Genomic DNA, 20,418 nt, shown 5'->3' with positions numbered 1-20,418 from the left:
GCGTCTGCTGATTGTCCGCCATCAACCGATCTAATTTAGCCTTAGTGTGTTCTTCTAAAGCCGTTAATTGTTCTTTCGTACGGGCCTCTAATCCTACTAACTGTTCCTCAGTTTTACTCATCTGTTTTTCACTCACATCAATAACCTGTGACTTTACAGCAGCTATCTGCGCCCTGATTTCGGACATCTGTGTCTCTAATCCTGCCTTCAATAGCTCGCTTATCTCCTCTAATGTCAACGACATTTTATTATCCTGTGAATACGCCAACCCGTCAAGAGAGACTTAGAGGTCTTACCCGCACACCGTCATCACCCTAGATTTCGTTAAATTTCTACCTATCCACTTATGCTCTGTCTGATCATATATGAACCACAAACATCAGAAATTTTGACCAAAATGACATAACACACTATAGTTTAAATCTAAATAGCAGTGTGTTGCCTAGCAATGGTTTATTACCAGATCACAGTCCTGAAAGAAAATAATCCTCACCATGATTACGAAATATAAGACAGAATATCGACACCAAGACATGTACAATATTCACTATTAAAAACAACGCACTAAAATTTGAACAGATTCAATGCCAAACTACTGGCTTCTCTGTTTCAGTTCCTCATTTATCAAAGAAAACTCCTAACTAATAATCCACCTTCATTCAGACACGTTTTGTATCCTACCTTGGATATTCATAGCGTCTGCATCTATACTCTCGTCATACACAATTAAAGGCAAAATTACTACATTATGATGGATATTATTATGCTTCCCCATGGACACTCTCGCCACGCGCTATTGGGCGACACTCTTTTGTACCCTACAGGGCACATCAACGCTGCAGGATCATACCTACCTGCTCATCTGTTCTTGCATACGGGCACCAGCTCAGCTGCAGTCGGCAGAAATGGTCGATAGTTGGGTTCTTATGACGAGAGGATCATGGGAAACTCATACAATTACATTAAACTACGAAATGAGGAACACTTGCGCAGCGATCAGAATTTTTGAGCATAAGTTTGTATTCATAACTCAAATTATTTACAATGACTGCACCTGGAGTGCCCAAATAAATGCCCCAAAGGCTCACATCTACAGTTTAAAAGGAAAACAAAGAAAATACAATCTGGATGATGACGTTATGCTGAAGTTTGTCGATCTGTGAACCAAGAAAGACCGGATGTGTTCCCCCACATGGAAAACGCATCCCTATGCCTGCGACATAAAATGATATGATGGTAGAAATAAGGATACCCGCAGAGATTACCGCTATTATGAAAGTTTCCTCCCATACTGGGATATTTATATACACAAAAATAGCAGCACAATAAGTAATAAAAATAATCTCCGATAACCTACTCTAGCGCCCTCAATTTCATATTTACATGGACGTGAACCCACGCCCCCCAGGCAGAAACTTCGTGTCAACAGATGGACTCTCACAATAATTATATCGTGCAAGATAACTTAAGGGTAAATATGCAACCATAAGAAATGCAGAAACAACAAAAAATAAAGGAAAGGAGATAAACGTTCGAATGAATGAGGTAACAGTGTCCCCAGAAAACATCTCTGTTTCAAAGGAAAGATGACCTTCCCGCGGGCTACACCAAGATGGCTGTGCCACCCCCAGAGTGCGGGCCGTGCATTGACCTGCTTCGTCTAGCCATGAGGGACTCGCCCTAAGCAAAAAATTTGTAAACACACCGACCGGCTGTGACCCAGTATCCTGGTTCTCGTGCTCCCAGAGCTAACTTCACAAAGGGGCTTTTATTTATCTACGCTTGACAAAGCAAAATAGCCACAAATAAGTGAGGAAATACATCTTACACTATGTATCCGATTTCACTGACAAACAACCACGGGCCCCAATTATAACATAAAAAGTCTACGATCGTACTACACCCCGATAAATCAAATATCGTCAAATTTAAGACGAGGTCACAGTCACCTAAGGTCTGTGGTTCAAGCCCTGTCTGGCAGAGTCGCACAGAGTCCAATAATACTAATGTCTCCACCAGGGTTACAGATCACGTTCATTTAAGTTGCATAAATAGAGCCATGCATATGATCAAAATACGATTAGCATGCACCCCTAACATCACGCAGATATGTCTGCCCTTCCCCATAAGATGAAAGGATGATTATACAAGTACCCTAATCATACAAGAGAAAAGAAAACGTATCCAACGACCGACACAAAGACATATCCCGTCTACCACTAAGCAACTTATAACCGCATGGCACACATCATCTTGCCGTGTTATCAAGATTACATCATTGTCTGCTTTACATAAAGATGAAAAAACAAATCTAACTACTCTTACCCTTAGATATATCAAAACAATCTTAATATGCAGCCTGATGGGCCACAATCAAATCCTATATTAATATTTACAAGTTTAATTCCACTATCTCTGCGTGACACCTTAACTCTACCACATGCCTAGTATCTCATGGTCCACTTATCTCATTATGAGGATCTCCTCCCCTCTCCCTCCGGGTAGGCTATCATGATTTAGCCCATCGTGGTAGAGGTCTCAGCCAGGGTCGATTCTTGGAGTCCGGTCTTCCCGCCCCGCTGGTCCATGGTGCTGTCTTCTTCTTGAGGGATGCCTCGTTAAAGGTAGCGTCTTCGAAGCCACGTTCTAATGTTCTTGCACCTCACTTCCCTCGGAATATCTCGACTTCTTACTACAATGAAATATTCACTTTAAACACAACGCAACATTCTGGACTTCATTTAGGTTGAGCTAGCACACAGCGCTAACACTTTGCAATATACATTCCTCGTCCTCCATTCTCGTATAATTGCATACTCGCTAACTGGTGCACTATGCCACAAACTATTTTCTGCTCTAGAGACTACCCACTCGGTTATTGTGTTTTTGTGCCCGCTTAATTTGGATCCAACAGTCTATCAGAGGATAAATATAGACCTCCTTAGCCTATTGTCCACACTTCCTCGGCACCTCGGGAGCTTCGCCCCTACCGCTATTTATGCGAGTCTACAAGTACGGCGTTCTTTGTTGCTGATACAATTAACCACACGCGATCTCATTGATAGGTATCTGAACATCGCGCCATCTATAAATCCACCACCTGTAACTCTGTAAGTCACCGATCCACTGGATCAAAGTTATCGCACTGCAATAATTACACACTGTCTTTGTTCTAAACAAAAGGTTTCTGGCGCAATCTAGGCAGACGTGCGACGCGTACTGGCAGCAATATGATCGTCGACTGGATGATCTCCCCCCACATCACTCAGCTTTTATATGAGGCAACACACCAAAGGACGCCAGGGAAAGTCCCGAGAAACAACTTGAGTCTGGAATGTGGCCACTACAGAGCTTCCCACGGTGGTTCTGCTTGGTACATATTTATTGATCTAATTCTATGTTAATAAACCTAGAGGTATCTATAGCTTCATAAAATTCTGGCCAACCTTCAATTACGGGCATTACAACTCAATTTCCGTAATGTGGTGGGCCTGTCTGCTCCTGCTAAAAATCTCTGTTAAGATGGCAGGTCTCTCCCCCAGACAGAATCCCATCTCTCTTTCTCTCTTCCTCACATATTCTTTCTTCGTCACACATGACCACGCCTTGCCTCGGGATATCACCTTCCCGATTCCCGCTCTCCTTATAGCATCACGCCCTCACAAGCGGCGTCCTACTGCAAAATTTTTACTGCGTTAAATATCCATTCTCGCGGTTAAATACAATGGTACAGTATCATGCATTCCAGCTCAAATACCCTGAATCCCATGTGCAGTACAAGTATTATCAAGGAGTTTTAAAGAACGATTTTCCGAATGTGTCATTTGGTAAGCCTATAACTGACACGTCGTACCTGTGATCATGTGCATATTCAACTTAAAGCTTCTCTAGCTACAAAGACTGCAACAGAAAAGCAACTTGAATTGCATCAATGTAAGGCTGAGAAAGCACATTCTTTACTAAGCCAAGATAGACATGCATCACAGATGCCTTTAAGTGACACGTTATGTGTATCCATGGACCTGCAGCAAGTTCTTTTCACACCAACCTTAACACATAGTGCTATGTTCTATTCAAGGCAGCTCTAAAATTTTAATTTGTGTGTTAATATTGACGATATTGGTGATAGCTACATGCACATGTGGCACGAGGGTATGGCAGGTCGCTGAGGCAACGAAATTGCTTCATGTCTCTTCCGTGTTCTCACATCCCATAACACTACTGAGATGAGACTGAAACTGTAGTGTGATAACTGCGCCGGACAAAACAAAAAATCGAACGATTTTAATTTTACTGGTGTACCGAGCAACACAAAAGCAGTTTGAGTACATAGATATGAAATTTCTTGTCAGCAGTCACAGTTACATGCCATGTGATCGGGATTTCGGTGTGATCGAGAAACATAAGAATGTAAAGGTACCAGAGAACCTCCATAACATTGTTAGGTTGGCCAGGATTAAGAAACCTTTCAAGGTAATAGCTATGCAAAGAAGCGACTTCCTCGATTTTGCTCCTAAGGCCGATGAGTTCCGGAATACTACGAAGGTACAAATTTTTTTTTTTTGCTAGGGGCTTTACGTCGCACCGACACAGATAGGTCTTATGGCGACGATGGGATAGGAAAGGCCTAGGAGTTGGAAGGAAGCGGCTGTGGCCTTAATTAAGTTACAGCCCCAGCATTTGCCTGGTGTGAAAATGGGAAACCACGGAAAACCATCTTCAGGGCTGCCGATAGTGGGATTCGAACCTACTATCTCCCGGATGCAAGCTCACAGCCGCGCGCCTCTACGCGCACGGCCAACTCGCCCGGTGAAGGTACAAATAAGTGAGGTTTCATGGATTCAGGTTTCCTCCACTATTCCCATGACTATCAAAACTAGGCACACATTCAATGCTATGGAAGAGTGGACAACACACCAGGTTCTAAAAAAGGGAAGAAAGTGCAAGACATTTTGACTTTTAAGTTCACGTCTTCCAATTCTGACAGCAAAAAAAAAAAAACCAAGATCTTCTGGCAATGCTGGAATATATGGATCCAAAGTATCATGACTTGCATAAAGAACTTCGTCAGTGAAAAATGCTGGAAACCTTTGTTATAAAATGTTATGAATGAACGATATTAGACCTACTTTGCTGTCTCATATTTTTGTCATCGGTTGCATAGTATAGTATGCTCTTCTTTAATAAATGCCATTCAAACATAATAGTATTGCTATTGTCGATATCATGCTCCCTGCTCCTCACACTTGTATCACTTTCTAAAGACATTTCACATGGCACTTATATCTTTCCTGAAAACTGTACATATGTTGTACTTCTGTGTCTCAATGAGCAAGACTGTACTACACTGTTCTATATCATCATCTTTCTTTTAACCTAAATGATACCTGGAAATTGTCAAAATGTAGTAAAACATATTAGTTTGAACGTAATATAATTTTCTTTAATTCCCACAATTTTTTTATTTTGGCACGTATGTCATTTCTCAGTTCCATTTCACAGTTGTGATCATGTGAGGAACACTTTCATGCCAGAGAAAACAGCAGTATTTTTGATGAAATTATATCTTCATAGTGTTGATTGGAATCAGTGTTTTCTATGATAATTATTTACTACGAAAAAAGAAGATTACGTTTTCCCACATTGTCTTCGCAGCATCTTATCAAATTACTTGATATGCACCGGGGGAAAATTATGGCTCAGTAAGGGATTTGAAGACCTGCTAAAAACAGTTCCCATCTATGCAACTATCAGGGTTATTTCTGGGCAGTAATGTGCTGGGACCTTTCCCAGCATTTCCTTAATCACTATGAAGATTTTAATATTGCTGATACTGAAAACACATTTCTCATTCAGCTGTTTGTTACTAACTTTTGGTAGCAGTACAAACTTAACTCATTTGATGTTGATAATGTAGTGATTTGCATTCTTCTGATTTTTGCGTGCAGTACAGACTCAATTGAAGTTCGTTCAATTGTCATTTATTTTTTATGGAACGACGTCTATTGGGTCAGCTAAAACAAAAAACCCCATGGCGCAACAGCCCCAAAGGGCGATGGCCTACCAAGCGACCATGCTCAACCCAAAGGCCTGCAGATTACGAGGTGTTGTGTGGTCAGCACGACGGATCCTCTCGGCCTTTATTCTTGGCTTTCAAGACAGGGGCCGCCATCTCACCGTCAGACAGCTCCTCACTTTTAATCACGTAGGCTGAGTGGACCTTGAACCAGCCCTCAGATGCAGGTAAAAATCCCTGACCTGGCCAGAAATCGAACCTGGGGCATCCGGGTAAGAAGCAGGCACACTACTCCTACACCACGGGGCCGGCCTATCAGGTCAGCTAGTTATAAATAAATGTAAATATGAGGTAAACAATTAATAGGGACTCTGCCACCTGGGCGACTGCCCTAAATGCAGATCATTGATTGAACATGTATGATTCTTCATCGCAACTGCCTTAGACCTCTTAAAAAATTCTGAACTAAGTTATTTGCTCAAAGCACTTGCCTTGACGAATAGATTTTAAGTGGAGTTTTTTTAATTTGTTATATAGAATTCTTTTTCAGGATATATTGATCTGAACTGTGCTTCTGTCCATGTAAACCTGCTAGAAGTGTCTCACAGTCGGCACTGCTATGTGGAAATGATAGAATATAAAGCATTACATTTACGTTACAGATTCTGTCATATTCAAGATCACCAGGAGCGGATTGCATTTGCCCTGACAGTGCCCACTGAAAATCAATTCTCTTCGGCTACTTAAAGAATGAGGAAAAAAATGGCATTTTCAAACAATAAGAAGTCTACTCTCAAAATCCAGAGATAAGTCTCTGCGATCAGGACAGCGGGAGAAAAGACCAAAAATCGGGAATCTCCCACTTAAATCAGGGGAGTTGGCACATCTGCTTAATGGCACCAACTCCAATAGTGGGCAGACTCTGTAGCCACCATGCAGGCAAGGCAATACCTGCCTGGCTTTTAAGTTACTGCCCAGGATTTGATGTTAAACAATGTCGTTTAGGCGCGTTAACAGTGGGGTTCTAGCTCAGACATCCAGCTGTGCAGGGACCTATGTTTTTAGGTGGTATGATGATGATGATGTTTGTTGTTTAAAGGGGCCTAACATCGAGGTCATCGGCCCCTAATGGTACGAAATGAAATAACAAAAAGGTCAAATACATCCACTGACCAAAATAAAATAAAAATTGTCATGAAGAATGATTTGACGGACATGAACCCAACAAAAAGCAACCAAACAAACAAAAAACTGTGGATCAGACTAAAACAAGATCAAAAATAATAGTATTACTGACCAAGGGACCACTTATAAAGCACAAGGATGCTTGATGTTTAAAGGGGTGCAAAATCCACGTCTAAGGCCCCACAGAATGGTACATGTAGAGAGTAAAGTAGAACCATGGTATATGTCATGTCGGGGTACTAATCAAAAGTAGCGAAGACTCACGGTGTTCAACACAAGAAGGTACTACTCACAAGGTTTGCACTTCATACAGGGAACGCAGACCTATGGTGTTTCTCACACAATGGCGCCACTCATAGCCAACGCAGGCCGATAAGGTTCCTCACCTAGGTGTACTAACCACACATCCCGTGGTGTTCCTCACAGAGTGGGTACCAATCACAGGCAACGCAGACCCACGGTGTCGCTCATATAGTGGTACAACTCACAGGCAACGCCCAGACCCGCGGTGTTGCTCACATGGGTACGACGCACGGGTACTGGAAACCCACAGGAGAACCCCCTCCAGCTGCTACTAATCACAAACTTATTTCATACCTAATATAGTGGTACTACTCGCAAGTACAGGCAACCCATGGTGTTCCCCGCGTGATGGTACGATTCAAAATTAGTTTCATGGTTCTAATTCAGTCAGCCCTTGGTCGCCCCTTTTAGTCGCCTCTTACGACAGGCAGGGGATACCACGAGTGTATTCTACATGTGCGTCCCCCACCCGCAGGGGGTGTTTTTAGGTGGAAAACTACTGCAGGATATATGACTCTCCCACCTGAGGGGTTATAGATACTGCTTGACTACAGCATAGTTGCACAAGTAAGAGGCCATTCCCCAAGCAGCACACACATTAAATTTTCGATCTGTCTACAACAAACCCCCGAGAGGAGACAGATGGCCACATGACCCTTTTAGTCGCCTTCTACGATACGCAGAGATTACCTGTAGATGTATCCATACCCTTCAACCCACAAGAGGGTTCAATTAAAAATTCCAAGACCATAATCCAATTCCGCACCAAGGTCACCCCTTTTTAGTTGCCTCATATGACAGGCGGGATACCATGGGTGTATACTATGCCCCCACCATAATGGGGGGAAAACTAATAAGAAAGCAGTCAAACAAAAGTTTAATTTCACTTATGGATACTATTATAAAGGAACTCAAAGTAATAGGTAAAGAAGATCCTAATACATTTTTTTTTTTGCTTATCATATTGCCATCTGGGGAGAAACTGAGAGGGATGTTCAGAGGGCTACCTGAAGGTGAAGGCTGCATCTGTGCTAAAAGTATTTGTTTCTTCTGTAGACCTAATTATTGGGTCCTTCTATGCAGAAATCTTAGCGCATGTTGTTCAAGCTGGGATTTCATGGAACATCCGATACGTTTGCTGCATGCTTGACAAATCACTACTTTGCCATCAGTTGTAAAGGACTCGTCAAATACAATCCGCGATTTTAACTTTGAAGCCAGCGACGTTGCAACTGGTGCCATATTGTCTCTAGAGAAAATAATTGATCATGAACTATATTCTTCAACTGTTTAAAAGAAATTAAAACCTAGCTGAAACATTTCAAAAGAAGAAAGCTTTTAGAATAGATATGGAAGTTTGTAAGTATGAAAAAGGTCACAAATGATACAAGTGGCTAGTGGCTAGTTTAAAAGTAATTAACCCTAATATGGATGAAAGATGTAGACTGGCACATAGTGCATAGTATTAAAATAAAAGTGTTTAATGCAGCCAACTGGGACCTTCGGAAAAAAAAACAGCTTCACGGATGTCCTTACCTGCTCTTGTCATCCTTTCAAATGCCTGTCGCTCATAATTATCTTATCCTTCCTGCTGAGGCAAGTAGGTAGTATCCGTAATTTATATTTCTCTCCCTCGATTTTTCAGTATTTATGAGCGGTTAGCTAATAATAATAAAGTTCATATATCCCACTAATTGCAGTTCAAGTCCCTGGAGTAGTAGTAGTAGTAGTAGTAGTAGTAGTAGTAGTAGTAGTAGTAGTAGTAGTTTTGATAGAAATATTTGAGAAATTATTGTAGACAACCTCGTATTTTTCGGTAGGCCTAATTATGGACACTTTTTTTTTCTCCGTCCCGTGGAGTAGGGAAAATAATAGTAATCCACCAGCTGTAATAATCACATAACCACATTTCAGTAGAATTGTAGTGAAGATATTAGATAGTATCTTGCCAGTTATATTCGTGTTTTTCTTCGTGTACAGCAATCCTTTTGATACTTAAGCATTTAACCAAACGCAGTGTAGTGTAGTGTAGATACATTGTAGTATAGATACAGTACATTTAGATAGTGCCATATCTTGCGTGCTATATTCGTGTGTTATCTTTCGTGTATTAATATATCTATTAGACCGTAATACTAATAATAATTTGTCTAAGCATTTAGCTTCGTTGGTAATCTTTGAGTACAGTAGTTCTTGCAAATTTCATTTCTGTTGTGCTTAGTAGTGACATACGGTACGGTACCGGTATCGTAATTAGGATACCTCTGAAAGTAGTTTAAAAATTACTGTAGTGTACTGTACAGTAGTATACGAGTAATATCCTATTAGAATTTAGTGTTCTTATTTTATTATTGTAAAATATTTGTGTAGTACTGGTGTGGTAGAGGTATCCGTAGAAACTCTTACTAAAATATTGTTGAAATTAGGATAGGCTTAATTGCAGTTTGGAATTGTGTAGTTCTTGTGTATTACTTTCGATATTCAGTAATTAACAGCAGCTTTTATCCTGTTAGGGGTTGTAGGATTAAAAAAAAAAAAAAAATAGAGCACGACTAAGTAGTATTGTAGTGTAGTCGTATATTAATTACCTTATTGTTGTGTACTATCCCAGACAATATAGCCTATCCCTCCGTTCATTTATTTTTTTGCAAATAAGTTATTTTATTTTTTAATTTAAAATTTTTCCCCCGTAAAGAATGGCTAAGGAGCGCGAGTGTACTTATTGTGGGTGTGGTGAGGCATTGAGGGGTATGAGGGAGGAGTTGGAAAGTTTGAGGGAGATAATTAGGATTCTCACAGAAGACGGGAAGGAAGATAGGACTCCCTCAAACAATGTACAGGTTACAGTAGGTGTACAAGAGGGAGGGGAAGGAAAGGGAGGAGTTGTAGAAGACAGGTGGACTAATGTTCTAAGGGGAAGGAGATTGCAGGCCAAGGGCTCTATTCAGGATCAGAATTCAGGACAGGTGTCTGTGCGAAATCGGTACGAGTCACTCCAGGTAGAACAACAGAGGGAAGATGAGGGACAGGGAACTGTTGCTGAGATGCGTGGAAGTAGGAGGAAGGGAAAAGGTAGGAAAGGGAAATGTAGAGTAGAGGATAGGAAAAGACAGGTGGAACAGGGTCATGGGAAGGAGAAAAGGGAGGAGGAAGTAGCTTCTGCAGCTATCAGGAAAGATAGGGCTGACCAGGAGGGGAGGGGATCAAATGAGGTGGGTAGGGTTGAGGCTCTGGTCATGGGGGATTCCATCGTTAGACACGTGGGGAAAGTGTGTGGAGGAAAGGGAACCAGGGTAGAATGTTATCCAGGAATTAGGTTGAGGCAGATGTTGAGGAAAGTAGAAGAGAGGGAGGAGGGGAAGGAGAAGGTGGTAGTGTTTCACGTTGGTACCAACAACGTAAGGCAAGCTGATATAAGTACCAACATAGTTGGAGATGTGTGGGATCTGGTAAATGCAGCACGGGTGAAGTTTAAGAAAGCAGAGATTGTTATTAGTGGAATACTGTGTAGGTGGGATACTGACTGGAGGGTGATTGGGGATTTAAATGAGACTATGGAGTGGGTATGTGGGAAACTGGGAGTGAAATTTCTAGATCCTAATGGGTGGGTAGGAGAAAGGGATCTGCGCTCGGATGGCCTTCATTTAAACCGCAGTGGTACGTATAAGTTAGGAAATTTGTTTGGAAGGGTAATAGGGAGGTACATTCAGGGAAACGGGATGGCCTAGGGAGCGGTGATAAGGGAACAGGGAACTTTTTTTTTTTGCTAGCGGCTTTACGTCGCACCGACACAGATAGGTCTTATGGCGACGATGGGATAGGAAAGGCCTAGGAGTTGGAAGGAAGCGGCCGTGGCCTTAATTAAGGTACAGCCCCAGCATTTGCCTGGTGTGAAAATGGGAAACCACGGAAAACCATCTTCAGGGCTGCCGATAATGGGATTCGAACCTACTATCTCCCGGATGCAAGCCCACAGCCGCGCGCCTCTACGCGCACGGCCAACTCGCCCGGTGAACAGGGAACTGGAAATCAAGTAGGGATGACATAAAATTGTTAGTGTTGAACTGTAGAAGTATTGTAAAGAACGGAATAGAATTAAGTAATTTAATAGATATATATTTACCAGATATTGTAATAGGAGTTGAATCATGGCTGAGAAATGATATAATGGATGCAGAAATTTTCTCACGGCACTGGAGTGTGTATCGTAGAGATAGGATAGGAAAGGTGGGAGGGGGAGTTTTCATTCTCGTGAAAGAAGAATTTGTAAGCTACGAAAAAGTTAAAGATGAGACACATGAAATTCTAGGTGTAAGGCTCATTTCTAAAGATAATAGGCAACTTGATATATTTGGAGTGTACAGATCGGGAAAGGGTAGCACTGATGCGGATTCGGAATTATTTGATAGGATAGTCAGCTATGTGGGAAACGACATGGAAAGAAATGTGATTGTAGCGGGAGATCTGAATTTGCCAGATGTCAATTGGGAAGGAAATGCGAACAACAGGAAGCATGACCAACAAATGGCAAATAAGTTAATATGGGAAGGACAGCTGATTCAGAAAGTGATGGAACCAACCAGAGGGAAAAATATTTTGGATGTGGTGCTGATAAAACCAGATGAGCTCTATAGGGAAACTGAAGTAATAGATGGTATTAGTGATCATGAAGCTGTTTTGTGGTAGTTAAAAATAAATGTGATAGAAAGGAAGGTCTTAAAAGTAGGACTGTTAGGCAGTACCATATGGCTGATAAAGCAGGTATGAGGCAGTTTCTAAAAAGTAACTATGATCGGTGGAAAACGGTAAATAAAAATGTAAACAGACTCTGGGATGGGTTTAAAGAAATTGTTGAGGAATGCGAAAACAGGTTTGTACCTTTAAGGGTGGTAAGGAATGGTAAAGACCCACCTTATTATAATAGACAAACAAAGAGACTAAGAAGGAGGTGCAGACTGGAAAGAAATAGAGTTAGAAATGGCTGTGGAAGTAAGGAGAAATTGAAGGAACTTACTAGAAAATTGAATCTAGCAAAGAAGGCAGCTAAGGATAACATGATGGCAAGCATAATTGGCAGTCATACAAATTTTAGTGAAAAATGGAAGGGTATGTATAGGTATTTTAAGGCAGAAACAGGTTCCAAGAAGGACATTCCAGGAATAATTAATGAACAAGGGGAGTGTGTATGTGAGGATCTTCAAAAGGCAGAAGTATTCAGTCAGCAGTATGTAAAGATTGTTGGTTACAAGGATAATGTCGAGATAGAGGAAGAGACTAAGGCCAAAGAAGTAATAAAATTTACGTATGATAACAATGACATTTACAATAAGATACAAAAGTTGAAAACTAGAAAAGCGGCTAGAATTGATCAGATTTCTGGGGATATACTAAAGACAATGGGTTGGGATTTAGTACCATATCTGAAGTACTTATTTGATTATTGTTTGGCCGAAGGAGCTATACCAGATGAATGGAGAGTTGCTATAGTAGCCCCTGTGTATAAAGGAAAGGGTGATAGACATAAAGCTGAAAATTACAGGCCAGTAAGTTTGACATGCATTGTATGTAAGCTTTGGGAAGGCATTCTTTCTGATTGTATTACACGTTTGCGAAATTAATAACTGGTTCAATAGAAGGCAATTCGGTTTTAGGAAAGGTTATTCCACTGAAGCTCAACTTGTAGGATTCCAGCAAGATATAGCAGATATCTTGGATTCAGGAGGTCAAATGGACTGTATCGCAATTGACCTGTCTAAAGCATTTGATAGGGTGGATCATGGGAGACTACTGGCAAAAGTGAGTGCAATTGGACCAGACAAAAGAGTGACTGAATGGGTTGCTATATTTCTAGAAAATAGATCTCAGAGAATTAGAGTAGGTTAAGCTTTGTCTGACCCTGTAATAGCTGAGAGGGGAGTTCCTCAGGACAGTGTTATCGGACCTTTATGTTTTCTTATATATATAAATGATATGAGTAAAGAAGTGGAATCGGAGGCAAGGCTTTTTGCGGATGATGTTATTCTCTATAGAGTGATAAATAAGTTACAAGATTGTGAGCAACTGCAACGTGACCTCGAAAATATTGTGAGATGGACAGCAGGCAATGGTATGTTGATAAACGGGGCTAAAAGTCAGGTTGTGAGTTTCACAAATTGGAAATGTCCTCTCAGTTTTAATTACTGCGTTGATGGGGTGAAAGTTCCTTTTGGGGATCATTGTAAGTATCTAGGTGTTAATATAAGGAAAGATCTTCACTGGGGTAATCACATAAATGGGATTGTAAATAAAGGGTACCGATCTCTGCACATGGTTATGAGGGTGTTTAGGGGTTGTAGTAAGGATGTAAAGGAGAGTGCATATAAGTCTCTGGTAAGACCCCAACTAGAGTATGGTTCCAGTGTATGGGACCCTCACCAGGATTACCTGATTCAAGAACTGGAAAAAATCCAAAGAAAAGCAGCTCGATTTGTTCTGGGTGATTTCCGACAAAAGAGTAGCGTTACAAAAATGTTGCAATGTTTGGGTTGGGAAGAATTGAGAGAAAGAAGAAGAGCTGCTCGACTAAGTGGTATGTTCCGAGCTGTCAGCGGAGAGATGGCGTGGAATGACATTAGTAGACGAATAGGTTTGAATGGCGTCTATAAAAGTAGAAAAGATCACAATATGAAGATAAAGTTGGAATTCAAGAGGACAAACTGGGGCAAATATTCATTTATAGGAAGGGGAGTTAGGGATTGGAATAACTTACCAAGGGAGATGTTCAATAAATTTCCAATTTCTTTGAAATCATTTCGGAAAAGGCTAGGAAAGCAACAGATAGGGAATCTGCCACCTGGGCGACTGCCCTAAATGCAGATCAGTATTGATTGATGATTGATTGATTGAAGTGATAACAGCCCCACATTAACTGTGAAATTTGAACATCTGTATAATTTCAATCAATCAATCAATCAATCAATCAATCACTACTGATCTGCATTTAGGGCAGTCACCCAGGTAGCAGATTCCCTATCTGTTGTTGCCTAGCCCTTTCTTAAATGATTGCAAAGAAAATGGAAATTTATTGAACATCTCCCTTGGTAAGTTATTCCAATCCCTAACTCCCCTTCCTATAAACGAATATTAGCCCCAATTTGTCCTCTTGAATTCCAACTTTATCTTCATATTGTTATCTTCCCTACTTTTAAAGACACCATCCAAACTTATTCATCACCTGATGTCCTCCCACGCCATCTCTCCACGGACAGCTCGGAACATACCACTTACAGAGAGTTACAATAATTTAAAATCTTCCACCTTTTTGATACTTTTTATTTGCCTTTTAGCAAATTTTTATTTGTAAACAGTACATGCTTCGTTCTCACCTGGGAACATCTTCAGCTGTTGTTAAGCTTAAGTGAATCGCTAAGTTTTTTAACATGTTATTTGCAAGTACATTGATTCTCTTAAAGACTACTAGAATACAACTTAAATTAAAATTATGTTAAAACAATATGGGGGTTAATGGGTTAATGAAATGAGACTGGATGATTACATACTGGGTCAGCTTAAAAACTATATCTATTCATTGGAATAGTTGTTAAAAGTTTCACTTTGTTACATTAAAAATGTCTGTCTGTCTTCCGGTTAAAAGGTTTTAAAAATGATTGACTTCATGACACTGTTCAAATTATTGTTGAATGTTTTTCACTCCTTCCAGGTAAGCTGTTATTTATTATGAGCTTGCTTAAAGTGCCCTGAATTGAGTCTAATGCGGAACTTTGAAGCTGACTGCTGGTCAATTTTTGGGAAGGGAGCTTCGTCTCAATTCAATGAATAGATATAGTAATGTCATTGCTGTCACAGGTAAATTTTAATACTTCTTTAGTATTAGTCACCTCCTCTATCTGGATATTATCCTTGTAACCAACAATCTTTACATAATGCTGGCTGAATACTTCTGCCTTTTGAAGATCCTCGCATACACACTCCCCTTGTTCATTAATGATTCCTGGAATGTCCTTCTTGGAACCTGTTTCTGCCTTAAAGTACCTGTACATACTCTTCCATATTTCACTAAAATTAGTATGGCCACCAATTATGCTTGCCATCATGTTATCCTTAGCCGACTTCTTTGGTAGATTCAATTTCCTAGTAAGTTCCTTCAATTTCTCCTTACTTCCACAGCCATTTCTAACTCTTTCTTTCCAACCTGCACCTCCTTCTTAGTCTCTTTACTTCCCTCTTATAATATAGTGGATCTTTACCATTCCTTACCACTTTTAAAGGTACAAACCTATTTTCACAATCCTCAACAATTGCTTTAAAACCATCCCAGAGTCTGTTTACATTTTTATTTACCGTTTCCCACCGATCATAGTTACTTATTAAAAACTCCCTCATGCCTGTTTTATCAGCCATATGGTACTGCCTAACAGTCCTAATTTTAATCTCTTCCTTTCTTTCACATTTATTTTTAATTACAACAAAAACAGCTTCGTGATCACTAATACCATCTATTACTTTGGTTTCTCTATAGAGCTCATCTGGTTTTACCAGCAGCATATCCAGAATATTCTTCCCTCTAGTTGGTTCCATCACTTTCTGAATCAGCTGCCCTTCCCATATTAACTTATTTGCCATTTGTCGGTCATGCTTTCTGTCGTTCGGATTACCTTCCCAACTGACATTTGGTAATTTTTTTTTTTTGTTTTTTTTTTTGCTAGGGGCTTTACGACGCACCGACACAGATAGGTCTTATGGCGACGATGGGATAGGAAAGGCCTAGGAGTTGGAAGGAAGCGGCCGTGGCCTTAATTAAGGTACAGCCCCAGCATTTGCCTGGTGTGAAAATGGGAAACCACGGAAAACCATCTTCAGGGCTGCCGATAGTGGGATTCGAACCTACTATCTCCCGGATGCAAGCTCACAGCCGCGTGCCTCTACGCGCACGGCCAACTCGCCCGGTATTTGGTAAATTGAGATCACCCGCTACAATCACGTTTCCTTCCTTATCATTTCCCACATAGCTGATCATCTTATCAAATAATTCTGAAACAGCATCTGCGCTACCCTTTCCTGGTCTGTACACTCCAAAGACATCAAGTTGTCTATTATCTTTAGAGATGAGCCTTACCCCTATAATTTCATGTTTGTCATCTTTAACTTTTCCGTAGCTTACAAATTATTCTTTCACAAGAATGAATACTCCCCCTCCTACCATTCCTATCCTATCTCTACGATACACCCTCCAGTTCTGCCACATCCTTCATTAAGGACTATGAAACTCCACAGCAGATACAAATATTTTTGCTTGGCCAGGTGGCGATCATCTTTATCTAGCTACCTAGCCGACTTAATAACACATATCGGCCTGACACTGAGTAGGAAGTCAGTCTCCCAGACAATGATGCCCACCTGTCTCATCCCCGATGTTGATCTGGACGTCTCTGAAGACGACATTTTCATCGACCTCTGCACATCCGGCATTCCAGTTAACAACATCTACTATCCGCACACTTTATCTTGGTGCATTTACATCCTAGTGCTGAATCGGTCTACCTCGGCGATCTTCGAGATTCATACTGGCAACCTTTGAAACACAAACTATGAATCGCTTAAGCATCGTTGTGCGACATCTGGCGTAAACTTTAGGTACTGGTACTGTTGTTGTTTACACATCAAAGTCAAAGTATAGAATTCATGCTAGGAACAAGATTCGCATCGAGAGATATGTTTTATAATGTTATATAATGTGTATGTGACATAGTTGTTGGCTTAAGATGATAACGGTTTAGAAATTTCATTTCATATCGATCATATTCTCGATTCAATTCAGATTTCATTTTCATTCATTTAGCAGCACCAGGCAGCACTATCGATACCGGGACAGCTCGCTCCTTACTCCTCACCCCGTACACAAATGCATCAAGATAAAGTGTGCGGACAGTACAGACTGGAGGATGGTGCAACTTCCACACCTTCATCACAGATTCTAGTATATCTAGCCAACGAGGACAACCTGCGATGACTGCAAGCCTCCGGTGCGACTATTAACCATGGAACCTATGCAGTGGTGCCAACTCCTTCGTACATCCTAGCCCAGATATCCGCAAACCCCTCTATTGTTCCCTTCACCAACGTGTCTCAACACCGGACATCGCATCCACAATCATCGCCTTCCTTCTCTACAACTACAACCACCACAACCACTACAACGTCCGCCTACACCCGTTCCCAACCTCCAGTTACTACTGTCATGACCCGTCACCCTTTGCCCGTAATGTCATCTTCCCTGCCAATTTCCTCGACTACTGCAGCCCATCAACCCCCTACCACCTTACTGACTTCGACTTCAACCGCCACCGCCGCCACCATCCTTCCATGCCATGTCAAGTTGTGTCCTCCGTGGGATAGCCCTGGACATCTCAAAACGGGACATCATACAGGCACTCCAAGCAGAAGGTGTTCCAGCTCAACGCGCATTCCAGATCCACGTCAACGGCCCCACATATATGGTGCGACTCTATCTTCACACTCCAGCTGACATCCACCGCCTTATTAGCCGGCGCCCGAATCCTTGGACATCGTTACAGAATGGAGCCTTCTCGCTCCCCACTCTCAACAGTTCGCCACAACAATACACATCGTTCGCCCCTGGGCCCCTCTCCTCTTCCAACCCCTCCCCAATTTAGTCACTTCCTCCTACCCCTTTCAACATTAGATATAATCTGCCTTCTCACCAAACCTCTTAATAATATCACCACTACTCTCCACCTGCTTTTCATGCATTTTCCCCTGACGTTTCCTTCTAATCTTCTCCTATCACATACACACATCTCCCGTCATTTCTCACTTCATCCACCACCTTTCCTTCTCCCTCACGTCTCCTCGGCCCGCTCCCATCTCTTGGCTCGAGAGATCGCGTAACGATCTAGGGAGCCCGCCCCACCTTTCAGGCAGGGAATGAAAACACAGGGGAAAACACCCTGTAGGCTACATAGCACAAATAACTCCTCTTCCTGCCATTTCCAAAATAGTGATATATAACAAGCACAAAACTATTGAATTACAAATGTGACACTTCCAACTACAGAGCTGACTACAGTAGAAACTTTAGTTATCTCCCCGAACCACTAGGTGGCATGCAGAAGCACCGTCGCCAGTTTCTCGCAGAAGTGTCCACTATTATCATATTTAGCTAGGTATTTGATTTTGACCATACAAAGAATGGACATGGTAGTTAACAGAATGAAGATAAAAACTTAACATTCTAAGTGATAAAAACGCACTGTATTCTTCTTCTATAAGTACAAAAAAATAAGAATGTGGGAAAGGAAGCTTCCTAAATTAAAGACAGCATTCCTGTCAATCCCTGAAAGTTTTGTAATGAACTTACCTTCAGCTTTTGGATTTTAATCTGCCCACAGGTGAACGAACACTCGCGGTAATCTTGTCATGAACAGTGACGACCATCGAAAAAACTCCCGTACAATAATCATGATTAATAAAGTTTATCCTTACTATGACATTGTTCAGGCCCACATCATTATTGGGGCCGATGACCTTAGATGTTAGGCCCCTTTAAAAAACAAGCTTCATCATCATTATTATTATTATTATTACTGCCAGACACAAACCAAAAGAAAAGTAAACAATTTTAAGTAACTCATTCCATACGTCAAGCCGTAGAACATCGACATTTCTTGCGTAATAATCTAAAGGTCAATATTTATCACTGTTACAAATGCACAGGTTAAAACTCTGAGGTCGGAAAATCATTTTTCCTGTCAATAACATTCATGTCAACTTTCACAACATTCGACCACCGATCGGGACAAAGAGGGTGTACAAAGAATACATAAATTGTACCAAAGAAGATAGAATGAACAAAACAAAATGGGATGTACTGAACAACTACCCACAGATTTCTTACAAGTAGTAGTGCATGCATATCAAAGCCAAAATAATGTAATAGAACGTTGGGTTTTAAGAATTACGTTCAGGTCTACATTTGGGATTGATTTCCGCTTTTATAGGGACCGTGCAGGGCCGCTCTTAGAGCCTCTAGCGGAAGAAATCGGTAACGATTTGGTAATCATCACCGCCGTCTCGATCCTCTTATACTGCCTGCTCTATGCCACTAGTTTAACACAGGAAGGCGCGACTACCAATAGTTCTCCACATCGCCGTAAGAGTGCAGCAGTAGACGCACAATCTTCGCTGTCAGTGTGGGTGTAGCACTGTATTATTGGTGCATGAATGTGTGTGAAAACCTGAGTTATTTTGTATAATGAGTAAACGTGTCTGGTCACTTTCGTTCGTACAAGATGTATTTTGAATAGAACTGTGAAATGAATTAATTATGTTATGTTTATAAATATTTCAAAAGTGATTTTAAGGTGTTGGTACTTGATTCTTTCCGTTCGTGCAAGGTACATTTTTCGTAGAATTGAAACTTCAGATTCTTTCCCCGAAATATTCAACTGTTGTATACCATTTTGTCAATCTCGGCAAGGTTGTTCGCAGCCTGAAAATATACGACTCCATGAAATATCGTCTAGAAGAGAATTGAGAGAAAAGCGGCTGTCGGCTTTGTCTAGGCAAGGACCTAATGAAAGAAGTAATTGGATATCCTCAGATTACTCTCGCATCTATGCCTTTACACCTTATTTCAGAATTTGATGGAGCCTCCGCGGCTCAGGCGGAAGACGCCGGCCTCTCACCGCTGGGTTCTGTGGTTCAAATCCCGGTCACTCCATGTGAGATTTGTGCTGGACAAAGCGGAGGCGGGACAGGTTTTTCTCCGGATACTCCGATTTTCCCTGTCATATTTAATTCCAGAAACACACTCGAATATCATTTCACTTCATCTGTCACTCATTAATCATTGCCCCGGAGGGGTGCGACAGACTTCGCCAGCCGGCACAATTCCT

At 41.2% G+C, this 20,418-nt stretch overlaps 1 protein-coding gene across 2 annotated transcripts in view; it reads right to left on the bottom strand.

Moving 5' to 3' along the window:
- The window catches only part of LOC136864780 (actin-binding protein IPP), a 208,207-nt gene extending 188,898 nt beyond the window's left edge, over positions 1–19,309 (bottom strand). For both annotated transcript variants that reach the window (XR_010859367.2, XM_067142160.2), the window contains exon 1: positions 18,882–19,309. The gene's annotated coding sequence lies outside the window, so the exon portion shown is untranslated. The remainder of the gene's footprint in view (positions 1–18,881) is intronic.
- Positions 19,310–20,418: the final 1,109 nt, after the last annotated feature.

Source organism: Anabrus simplex, chromosome 2 (assembly GCF_040414725.1).
Source record: "Anabrus simplex isolate iqAnaSimp1 chromosome 2, ASM4041472v1, whole genome shotgun sequence".
Lineage (NCBI taxonomy): Eukaryota > Metazoa > Arthropoda > Insecta > Orthoptera > Tettigoniidae > Anabrus > Anabrus simplex.
Note: the sequence above shows the minus strand (reverse complement) of the source record. Positions and strands in the feature narration are given on the sequence as shown.